Source organism: Gossypium raimondii, chromosome 2 (assembly GCF_025698545.1).
Source record: "Gossypium raimondii isolate GPD5lz chromosome 2, ASM2569854v1, whole genome shotgun sequence".
NCBI lineage: Eukaryota > Viridiplantae > Streptophyta > Magnoliopsida > Malvales > Malvaceae > Gossypium > Gossypium raimondii.
This window is the reverse complement of record NC_068566.1, coordinates 13512596-13520959: the sequence shown is the minus strand read 5'-3', so window position 1 is coordinate 13520959 and position 8364 is coordinate 13512596. Positions and strand designations below refer to the sequence as shown.

Below are 8364 nucleotides of genomic sequence, written 5' to 3'. Positions count from 1 at the left end.
AGATCGAAAGGCATGAAATATAACTCTTTTCAAGAGTTATCACACCCCAAACCTAAGTTATTGCTTGTCCTCAAGCAAAATACAAATGAATGCATGAATGCATGAATGCACAAATTTTTGCCATTTCCTATAACTATCTTGTAATATTAATCTATTAAAAGAAAAACATATACATCAGTTTTCAGTAGTCTTCTTTCTCTAAAAACTTAGTTGAATGTCAGAGGTTCGTTTCAACAAAGGTAGTGCTGAAAATTTATTCCTAAAAACAAATTTCCCTAAGTACTCATGTATGCTTTCTGACCATAGCAAATATCTCCTAACGCACTAAGTTCATTTGTTACCTAAACTCAAATTACTTTGTAACCCTTGCTCACAGCCTTTTCAAGATATTTATTTGTACTTGTTTTTTCTCTTTATTATTATTATTATTATTATTATTTCCTTTTCCTTTTTCTTTTTTTATAACATTAGGGGATTTAGCATGTCACAAAATTCTTTGACTTGATAATTAAAATGGAGCATACATGGAATTACCTACTACTCTATCATGTCACAATTTAAATATAAATCAGCCATGAAGCTAAGGCTTTTGTCTAAAAAGAAGGATGGAGCATACAACTACCTCCTTAGCTACTCAGTCTGTTGCTACAGTGGATTGCCCATTTTCTTTATTACACACTCTTACTCGGACTCACCTTTCTAGTCAATAGCACGATAGAGCAAACTAAGTAGTGCTGACTTACTCAACAATTCTAAGTATTGGAGTGCCTACTATCCTTTATTTAAGTAATGTCGTGGAGAAATGACTGAGTTTGGCTTCAAAAACCTTAAGTTCATCAATAAACACTCACTATAATCAAAAAGAAAAAAAAACTAAGTATAGGAAATCTTACTTTTAAGAATTAATTTCCACGTAATCTAACCTGAGCTAAACTCGCCTCATCCACTGTCACATGTTCTAGATATACTGAATAATATAAGCTCATCATCGAACATCACAAGTAAAGATTGAACTTCTCGTAGATAAAACAGTACTTAATAATCACATGACATTGACAAACAACTAACTATACTAGGATGAACATACATGCTAGATACGTAATGCAACCTAAATGCACAATACACCCCCAAACTTAAGGGATGCATTATCCTCAATGCATGAATAGATAGATACAATACACCCTGGATTATAGGTGTTGGAATAGGGATTATTATTCTAATTGAAATTACCCATTTAGCACATAGATGATGGATTTGATAGGTAGTCATCAAACACATGGTCTTCACCACAATGAGCACATGTTAGCTCAACTGCTTTTATCTCCTAAACTACAGTTGGTCTCTTTATTTTCTTAATCATATTAGTTAGAGATGATACCTGAGCAGTTAATGAAGTGATTATATCGAGCTCCATGACGGCAACAACTCTTCTACCAGTCCCAACTCGCGTGGTAGGATACTGATAATCATTGTTGGCAATCTGTTCCAAGATCTCATATGCTTCATTGTAAGATTTATCCAACAAAGTACCATTGGCAGAAGCTCAACTACCATCCTCGTATGTGCATTCAACCCATTGTAAAACATCTTCACCTGAGTCTAGTGTTGAAATCCATGCATCAAACATTTTCGAATTAACTCTTTAAATCGTTCCCAAGCTTCATATTGTGTTTCATCCTCTGATTACCGAAAAGATGTGATTTCATTTCTAAGCTTGGCATTCATATTTGGGGGATTATACTGTAGCAAAAGTCTTTAGCAAAGATCATTCCATGATGCTATTGTATCTGACGGTAAAATATTCAACCATACTCTTACATGATATTTTAAAGAATATGGAAACAGTTTAAGTCGCAGAGCGTCTTCAGGAACACCTTGTTGTCTAAATAAGTCACAAACCTATAGAAAAAGCCTCAAATGTAGTCTTGGATCTTTAGTTGGTAATCCATTAAACTGTCCTATTTTTTGTAATATTAGAAACATTACCAATTTTAGCTCAAATTACTGAGCTTGTATGTGCGGTCTGACTATCCCTGGATTCAGATCATCCAAAATTGGAACAACATACTCTTGAATTGGTCTATCTCGGTCATCTATCACACGAACTATAGGAGGATTAGCATATCGACCAATTGGATTTTTGTCGAGATCGGGACCATTTGGGTTGTCATTGGGACCAGGATCATTCCCGTTTCTAGCCATTTTTCTTAGTTATTTTTGCCTTCTTTGCAAATTTCTATCGATCTTAGGGTCAAAAGGACATTCTTTGTTAGCAGGAATGCCTCTTCTCATACACTGATGACAAAACTATAGAAATTAAATATAGCTAAGTTAAATAAAACTAATTTTTATCCCCCGTAACGGCTCCAAAAACTTATCAATTGTGAATAGGATATGTGAATTGTCCAAGTATACACGTCGGATCAAGTAATAATGTGATGAGTGAGTGGTCAAGTTATTATAATAGAGTGTTATTAATGCTATGGGAAACACAACGATAAGTATGCAGTGGCAATTAAAGGAATAATGATGTGTGCAATATGTGGAATTAATGAATACTTGGAAATGTTACAGTAAAATAAGAGTAGAAATGTAATGGCAATTATGAGAATTACTATGGGAATATCATGTAAATGAAAAAATAAATAACAAATAATGATGTGGCAAAGATACCATGGCAAAGAATAAAGGATATACGATGTTGATTTGAAAGGTCGGATTACTAAAAATCTACCCTTACTGCTAATAATGCCTCAGCAAGATCATACTCATTTTACTACTCAAAAGAGTTCTATAATGGTCTACTTCTTTCGAGAGTAAAACCTCAAGTTACCTTGCCCGTGTCTATAGGCCTTAATATGATACACTGCATTTGTTTCCTTTTGTATGAACGTTGCTTTATGTCTAGAGCCTTTTACAAGTATCGATCGAGTACTTGCTCATATCATTCAATTTTGATCCAACTAATCCAACTTTTTTAGAATTAGACTTAGTTTATGGGCATACTGGCAAGTCATCTATGTCTAGGGATTGCATGTATACAATTAAAAATAAAACAATTGAATAAAACAGTAAACTGATTCGGATATATGCTTCAACCATTTAGCTCATGGATTGACACAAAATTCAAAACCAAAATAATATCCAACACCATTTTCATCATTCAATTCACGGAAGAAGAAAGTAAGATATACGTAAGACATCGGGAAGACAACTTTCGCATGTCCAGTTCACAATCTAGTAGCACAGTGTCCTGCGATGGCTGAGAGGGACTGCTTTCACCTTCCTCTTTTCGTCTCTACTCAGCCACTACCCTCTATTTTTGCTTAAGGCTCTCCATTATTGGTCGCCCTTTAGGGTTTCCTCTTTTGGCTCTTTTGAACTTTTTCCCTATGGTAAATCCAACAACCCATGTTTATCTTCTCATATTTTTAAATTCTTTTTTTTAAATACCCAAGATTATCTTATCCACTTTTTAGGTAGATTTTTCTGGTACAAGTAGAGTTGGACTGAAATTGATATGTGTTGAGTTTTGAATCGGTCTTCCTGGAATTGCCCTGGCATTTGTGCTGACAAAATGTCCAACCTTTTACCCCGAAAAACCTTCACTATTTTATTTCTCATTCCTCAACTTGCACTTTCCAAACCACCAAACACAACAATACAACAAGTAATTAAAAGTACCTAATATTGAAACACAGCCCAAGCTCCTAATGAAATGATGAAAATACGAATGAAATGTCCTAAAGTGAAACTAAATGTACCTAAGTACAAGCAATTAACTAGGTTGAAAGGCATGAAATATAACTCTTTTCAAGAGTTATCAGTCACACGTTTCAGAATTTACCTTCTTAATGGTCTACATTTCCCAAGAGAAACATAAATAAGTACCATGCATTCAAAATTATCAGGCTAAGCTATGCAGTTGGTTCCTAACCAGGTTACCTTACAATCTAACTAGTGTAATACCTCAAACAAATAAGGTGCACTATACCTTTAGCGTTAACGCATGTCATAAGTATCCATTCTCTTCGCTTAAATAACAAAATATCATGAAATAAAATCCTTACTTATTTGGCGGTTACTATACGCCCATATATATATGACAAATTAAACGTTTGGACGGATTACACTTCACCAGACAGACTATTCTATTGATATACGTCAAAACCTTAGATGCGTCAGACTTGAGGTGTTACAAGTAATGGCTGACTGAGTGGACAGAGGACCATTGCCTATACAGTAGTTGCTCAGACCGATACTCGAGTACCAGCTCGTGTCTATGCAGTTAAAGATCCACGGAAGTATGATGCGATTGACATGATTATAGGTACATTCACTTTACGATCCATGCCTTTATTTTTTATTAGATTCTAGTTCTATGCAGTCATATATATAGAGCGACATGGCTGGTGAGTTGGGGATTCTGGTAGAGAGTATTAGGCTGGGGTATGGCGGTCACTAGTTTATTAGGCGAGACTATGGTGATAGATAGAGTATGCCAGAGGTGTCCTCTAATGATCCAGGGACTAGTTTTTCTTGCGAATTTGATGGAGCTTCCATTTCACGGGCTCGATGTGATTCTCAGGATGGATTAGCTAATTGAGCACAAGGCAAAGGTGGACTTCGAGACTAAGTGGATTACCCTATGAGGTGGTGATGCTTTAGAGCTTATGGTAGTTGGGGAGAGACTCAAATTTCTCTCTAATATTGTTTCGACAACCAAGGTTGAGAAGATGTTGAGTAAAGGTTGTGAGGCGTATTTTGCATATGTGTTAAATTTGGGAGATAAGAAGTTAAGAGTTTATGATATCCAAAATGCGAAGGATTTTCCTTACGTGTTTCCAGAAGAATTGTCGGGTTTGCCACCAAATAGGGTGTAACACCTTATACTTGACCGAATTGATAGGTCTAGGTAGCGAATGTCACAATCAACTCAAATATCTAACTTAAAATAACTTCTAGTCTGACTTATTGTAAATATTCTGGCTTTATTAAATTAAAAGATTTAGCTTAAGCTAATAATCCTCATCTTCAACACTACAATTCTTATAATTTTAATGCATTAGAAGATCTGACAGTATTTACAATTCTGACTTAAGTCGTAACCCAAATACATCTGATTTAATCCCTAAGGCGTAGCCTATAGGAATTTTCCCCTCTATACATATGAACAACATCAACGTCCACCCCTTAAACTGGTCGTGTCTAGCTTTGTCCCTCCCTTCAATTCTTGAGTCAACCTTTATCCTGCAATTAAGTAGCAATTTCGTAAGTTCAAATGAACTTAGTGAGATCTTGTGGACTTAGTGCACAACAATCTTTAATAAAATTTAAGAATCAAAATTTTATATCAGAAATTTCAAACTCTTTGTCTATCCTTAGCCTTCTACAGATCTTACCGGCATGGTTGTCACCCTGCCTCTTTCTGTACTTTGCCGCTAATGGGTTCATTTCTAAATTAGACGTTTACACCTCCTTTTTTTATATGGGATCTCTATGGGCTTGTCTTGATTCCACCTTATCCAAGTTTCCTTTGTGCCCAATCCGACTTGCCTCACATACTTGGATAAAGGTTCATTGCCTGTCACTGGCGGTCTTCCACTAATATTCTCCTTATTTTTGAATCCTCACCCTTACAAGCTGAACTTAGGCTCTTGGTTTACCACGTTCAAATCTTCCAAAGAACTGAAATTAGCATCTAATTTCTATCGAACTATAACCTCCCACTTTCTTGAGGATTATTCGTCCATTGTAGCCCTTGGCGGACTCCTTTTTCTGTTAGCCTTTTGTGGACTAATTGGTGTCACCTAGCTCTGGTCAACATTCCTCTTCTCTATATATCCCTGATAGTTTTTGCTAGTTAGACCATTTGAGAAATGATCACTTTCGAATGAACATCAGTGGACTTAACCCGCCTCTAACTGTCTTATTACTCGTGGACTCTTTGAATTAGGTTCTGCTCAATCATCTATTATAGCACCCGATTCAGGATTTTTTGCCAAATCCAACGAATTAATACCTGTGAATTCTCCATAACTCACATATTTAATCATCGTTATGAGGTTTACTTGGAACTTAAGACTTTTCTACCCACTTTTCTTATCCTTACATTTTGGCAGATTCCTAAGCTACCTCGTTTACGCGTATTCTCATCTGCTGCATATTCATCTGATCATGCTGCCTTTCATGTGACTTGCACCTCAATCTCACCTGCCTTGCCATGTCAGGTTTCAAGATTAATCGTCTAGGCGGACTTGACTTGATGCAATAGTCAAATTATGGTTTTACTCAGTATGAACCCATGTTTAATGTCCTAGCAGACTCTTATTGGCTGCCACAGTCGAGCTTTTGTCTTACACTTTATAATCTTCGTGTTTATTGTCCCGAAAGACTCTATTAGTCGCCATAGCCAAACTATGGTCTTACACCTCGTAATTCCCGTGTTTACTGTCCCGATAGACTATATTGGTTGCCATAGCTAAAATATGGTCTTACACCTCATAATTCCCCTATTTATTATCCTAACAGGTTCTATTGGTCGTCATAGTCGAGCTATGGTATTACACCCTAAACCTTTTTGAGGTGTCACCTCGAAGACCTTATTGTCGTAGCAGTGTTACCCCACTCAACTTGCTAATCACCGTCGCGGTGTTGCTCTAACCATTATCACGGTGTTGCTCTAGTAAGCCAGTCGATATCATTTCGTCTCATATTTATCCTTGATGATCAAAAACCCTAGTGTCCCCTCCACAAGGCCTACAGCTTCGGACACTACGGTTTGCTCTCAGCAACATCAGATGGTAGAATCTTAACGGTTTATCCTTGATGCTCAAAAACCCTAGTGTCCCCTCCACAAGCCCACAACTTCGCACACCACGGTTTGTTCTCAGCAACATCGGATGGCAGAATCTTATCAGAAATTCCATTTTGCCTATCTATCCGCCTATTCCTCCATACCACCTTACTTATAACCTTGATGCTCAAACATCACAGTGTCCCATTTGTAAGGCTTAAAGTTTCGCACACCACAGTTTGCACTCAATGACACCGGATGGTGATATACGGAAACACCATTTCCCAAATCCTAACTTCATCTATCTTGTAAAAAATCTCCCTCCCATATTCCATCACTATAATCATACAATACATGCATTTCATGCAAAGTAGATACTTAGTACATGACATAAAGTAAGCCATATATTCCACACCATGCATTATCATTTAAGGATCATTTTTACAAGTACTCACATACTTGAACAAAATTATGCATTCACAACATGCTCAGTCACAGTTTTGCATACAATGACTGACTCAACAACCTAGAATAGTCACAACACAAAATCATTTAATGAGTCAATCGAATCAACCATCCAAAACAAAGTGCATAACTCACCTTGCTTCCTTATTCTTGACGAATTAGCTTGTCCAAATGCTAGAATCTCATTTTCTGACAGTAGTTTCACAATTTACTATTCCCAAACTTAAATTCTCACGAGAGCTATAATGTGCAGGGCTTTTTTCAGCTACCTTCTCTTTTACTTTGGAGCGATCGAAGAAGATGGTGTTACAATAAGGAAAATTGGTAAACAAATTTGAGAAGAATTTTGTCTCCCACACACCTACATATACATAAAAATATTTATATAGCCAAAGTTGGCACAGTCTTCTTAGTCCGTTATAGCCAATTGTCACTAATCATTTTGTCTTCCACTATGGAACCAGCCAGTTCCATTCTAACCGAACCAAAATTTAGATCCAACCAATCATAATTTGGCCACTAAAATTTCTGAATTTCCTAATGGATTTAAACAATTTGCTAATCCTTTAAATCTAATTCGAACTTTTCTTAAATTTTTGGGTTAATAAAGATAACCTGGTGTTACAACTCCCTTACCCTTAAAGAAAAATTCGTCCTTAAAATTTCCTTTTGTGGCTAGCTCTAAAAGCGGACTCCAATTTAACTCCTCTCACAACACAAAGGAGGTCACCACTATACATTCTTTTTTCCACGACACTAACTACTATTTCATCATTATTCCTTAAACTTGTCCCACTTGAGTTAATAAAGATAGTTAATTACCTGTACTGAAGTCCATCTAGTTGCATTTTAGGACATTTCATTAGTATTTTGAGCATTGCATTAGAACTTGGATTGCATTTAAATATTAGGTACTTTTAATTGCTTGTGGAATGAGTGTGTTTTGTGGTATTGGCGGGTGCATGATAAGGAATGAGAAATAAATGAGTGAAGTTTTGCAAGGGCAAAAGGGTGGTCAAATTGCCAACTCGTATGCCATGGAAATGTTGGGAAGGTGTCTAGTTAATATTCAGTGCATATCAGTTTCAGCCCAACTCTACTTG

General features: G+C 36.4%; 1 non-coding gene across 1 annotated transcript; it reads left to right on the top strand.

Annotated features, from left to right (window-relative positions):
- The first annotated feature begins 1609 nt into the window (after window positions 1-1609).
- On the top strand, window positions 1610-1716 carry LOC128039388 (small nucleolar RNA R71). The gene has a single exon (XR_008193893.1). It is a non-coding gene; the product is annotated as a small nucleolar RNA R71 (small nucleolar RNA).
- Window positions 1717-8364: the final 6648 nt, after the last annotated feature.